The sequence below is a fragment of the Hypanus sabinus genome, unplaced genomic scaffold, assembly GCF_030144855.1.
Source record: "Hypanus sabinus isolate sHypSab1 unplaced genomic scaffold, sHypSab1.hap1 scaffold_93, whole genome shotgun sequence".
NCBI lineage: Eukaryota > Metazoa > Chordata > Chondrichthyes > Myliobatiformes > Dasyatidae > Hypanus > Hypanus sabinus.
Window position 1 is genome coordinate 676,359 of NW_026781783.1, and position 3,953 is coordinate 680,311.

Sequence of the window (3,953 nt, forward strand, 5' to 3'; positions counted from 1 at the left end):
TTTTCCACCTGAAGTAAACGATGAATAACTGGTTTAGAGTGATTTATACTGGAGCTGAACAAGGATTCAGAATGGGTGCCTGCAATGTAGCCGAGACTCTGGGGGACCAGATTGGAAGTGAGACTATGCTGGTGAATGATTTTGAAACACACTTCCTGCTAGGTGACCATCCCGATAAGCCGGTGTCTGGACACACCCACTCTCAGAAAAAGAAATGGATCGACATAATAATACTGATCACCGACTACACATTAGCTGAACACACTGATAAGCAGCGATTATTAATAGTCCGGCATCCCTGATACCGGGAATTATCGCTGGGGTTATCTTACACAAAAATAAATCTCTCCGGATCACATACTGTCCAGTCAACTGTGTCACTCACAGACAAGCCACTGGATTACTCATGGTCCGATCTTCCAGACCACACGTTCTCCAATTGATTTGTCACACACTGTCTTGCCTCCTGGGTCTCAGACTAACCAGTGCATTGAACAAAAAATGCCCAGTCCCCTGGGTTACAGACTGACCATAACCTTGAAGTCTATGATACCTGTTCCACTGAGTCCCATCCCATCTCCTGGATCATTATCGTCATGTAACAACTATATAAGTCATTGGCATGCAGTTCTAGTATCTAAATTTAAAGTCTCACTCAGAGAGTTTTGCGTGCATTTGCAGTTGCTAATCGACAGTATGGGTGCGATTCAGCTAGAAAAGGTGTCGAGGAGATTGACAAGTACGTTACTGGATGGCACTGTTTTGTTTTTGTGTTACCGTATAAGGTTCAGGTGGGTCAGTTTGCCCTGACTCATTGGAGCATAAAGCTTAACCTTACACACATACTTAAAATAATCAGGGCTGTAGATAGGGTAATTGGTCATAGTGCTTTTCCCAGTGTAGGAGAGTCTGAGACTTTTGGGCAGAAATTGAAAAGGGACCAAAGAGGTATTTTTTTCACATGGCGGAATATGGGTATAAACGACGTGCAGCCAGAGGAGGCCGAAAACACAAACAAAATTACAAAGTTGAGGTGTGGGCAGGAAAAAGTATAGAAGAAGTCTGCAAGGGAAATTTGGGAAAAGCTGCTGGGAAATCGGGCAAGTTCATAGACATTTGGAACAGCATGAATTAGTTGGGCCGAAAGAACCGTTTCCAGAATGTAATCTCTGTTTAGTTCCAACTTTATTCACAGTGTTGATCACAATCAAACTGCCTACCGGAGACAGAGACAGTTGGTCATTGGTTATACCGGATCTCCCATAAGAGATACAGGAAATTTAAATTCAGGTAGCAGATCATCTCAAGTGGGAAATATTGAGAAACTCATGCTCTTCTTTTGGTCGCAGACCAGACATGGATTGGAAAACAGAATCAGAATCAGATTTATTATCACTGGCATGTGACGTGAAATTTGTTTACTTAGCAACAGCAGTTCAATGCAATACATAATCTAGCAGGGAAAAATAATAATGAAAATAATAATAATAATAATCATCATCATCATCATCATTATCATCATCATCATCATCATCAAGTAAACCAATTACGTATGTTGAATATATTTTAAAAGACCGTGCAAAAAAAGTGGTATATTAAAAAAGTGGTATATTAAAAAAATGGTTCACCATTTGGCCACAGATCAAACATGGATTGGGGTAGTAAAACAGAATCAGAATCAAACTGATTATCACCGGCATGTGACATGAAATTTGTTAACTTAGCAGCAGCATTTCAATACATAATCTAGCAGGGAAAAATGTTGTCATATGTTGTCATATGTTCAACTGTCATATGTTGAAAGATTGGAGCGACCGGGCTTGTATACACTGAAATTTAGAAGGATGACAGGGGATCTGATTGAAACATATCAGATTATTAAGAGATTGGACACACTGGAGTCAGAAAGCATGTTTCCGCTGATGGGTGAGTCCAGAACTAGAGGCCACGGTTTAAGAATAAGGGGTGGCCATTTAGAACAGAGAAGCGGAAAAACTGTTTTCACCCAGAGAGTGGAGGATATGTGGATTGCTCTGCCTCAGACGGCAGTGGAGGTCAAGTCTCTGGATGCTTTCAAGAGAGAGTTAGATAGAGCTCTTATAGATAGCGGGGTCAAGGGATATGGGGAGAGGTCAGGAACGGGGTACTGATTGTGTATGATCAGCCATGATCACAGTGAATGGAGGTGCTGGCTAGAAGGGCCGAATAGCACCTACTATCTATTGAAAAATAATAGCAATAAACAAGTAAACCAATTATGTATATTGAATAGTTGTTTTTTTAATACGTGCAAAAACAGAGGACTGTATATTGAAAAAAAAATGAGGTAGTGTCCGAAGATTCAACGTCCATTTAATAATCGGATGGCAGAGTGGAAAAAACTGTTCCTGAATCACTGAATGTGTGCCTACAGGCTTCTGCACCTGCTTTCGGATGGTAACAGTGAGAAAAGGGCATGCCCTGGGTGCTGAAGGTCCTTAATAATGGACGCTGCCTTTCTCATACAGCACTTCCTGAAGATGTCCTGGATAATTTGTAGGCTAGTACCCAAGATGGAGCTGACTAGATTTACAACTTTCTGCAGGGTATTTAGGTCCTGTGCAGTAGCCCCTCCATACCAGACAGTAATTCACTGAAGCAGACCTCAAGTTTATCTAAGATGAAGTGTCTCCTGATCCTCAGCCATTTCCAAGGCTGGCAATCTTCTCAGCTCTGCTACAGAAACAGAGTTTTGAAAACTCCCCTCATCTACTTTGCCCATCGAGGGGGGAGTTGATAGCTGCCACGTGTTACGTACTCGTGATACATGACAGTGGAGCCCTTGTCATGTGACTGGGGTTGAAGCTGTACTGGACTTGAGGTGATGGACTTGTGATGGTGGAATGACGTCATTTTCCCGCCAGTAGAGATCATGTGACGGGTATTTTTTACAGGTTATAAAAGGTAGACCCCACCCTGTGAGGAGGGGCAGTTCGTGGCTGGATTTGCCAGGTTGACTTCATGCCACTGCGTGTTTGAAGTGATGACGCAGTTTTACTGAAGGATGAAGTTTTTATTTAATGTCTAAAGTTTAAAAGGTCATTGCCAGCAGGTTCTTTATGATTCTGTTAGTTCGAAATTAGTGGAGAGTGAAGATTGGAAGTTCGGAAGTTAAAGATCGAGGAGAATCGCTTTCTACGGTGAAACGGGGGCGACCTTTGTTTGATCCTTATTTGGAAGGATTTCGTTGACTATCTTCGTGCTAATCCCTAGGTTTACCTAGAAAGGATTGAAGGTAGTGTGGAAGGAAAGGTCAGTGCCTTTAAGCCGTTCTGTTTCGTAAATTCTTCGTGGGAAGTTCGACGTCGGGGATCGAAGCAAGCGACGTGAAAGAGAACCTAAATCGTCCTATAAAGTCTCTCCTTTTAAATGGACTGTGAGCATATCGAACTTTTGGCAATATCACTTTAAGAACTGTTTTGGAATACCACTTTAAAGAACTGTTTTAGAATATCACTTTACGAACTGTTTGAACAGCCGCTCAGCAGCTGTTTCCGGTTACGCTAATGTTTGTTTACTTTTGGGGGGTTTGTTTTCTGTGTTTAATAAACGTGTTGTTTGTTATAAGAAACCCTTGCCGAACTCATATATTTATTGTTGCCTGAATACGTAACATTAAATATGGGGGCTGCGTCTGGATTGAAACTTTTGAGTTTGAATGCTTGCTGACTTTTAAATCGGTGTTTTGGAAACGGGGATTACTTGGTTCTTTTGTTTGGCTTGTTGTGGTATTCGGCAGCAATGAATATTGATGAGTTTCTGGCTTCGCCAGCTGCGGAGGTGTTGGCGAAGGCGACAAAAACTGAGGTGTTTGAGATAGCTAGTAGATTGCGACTTAAAGGTATTTTGCAGACTACTTCTAAGGCTGTAATACAGAGGACAATCGCGTCACACTATGTGGATTCGGGTGTTTT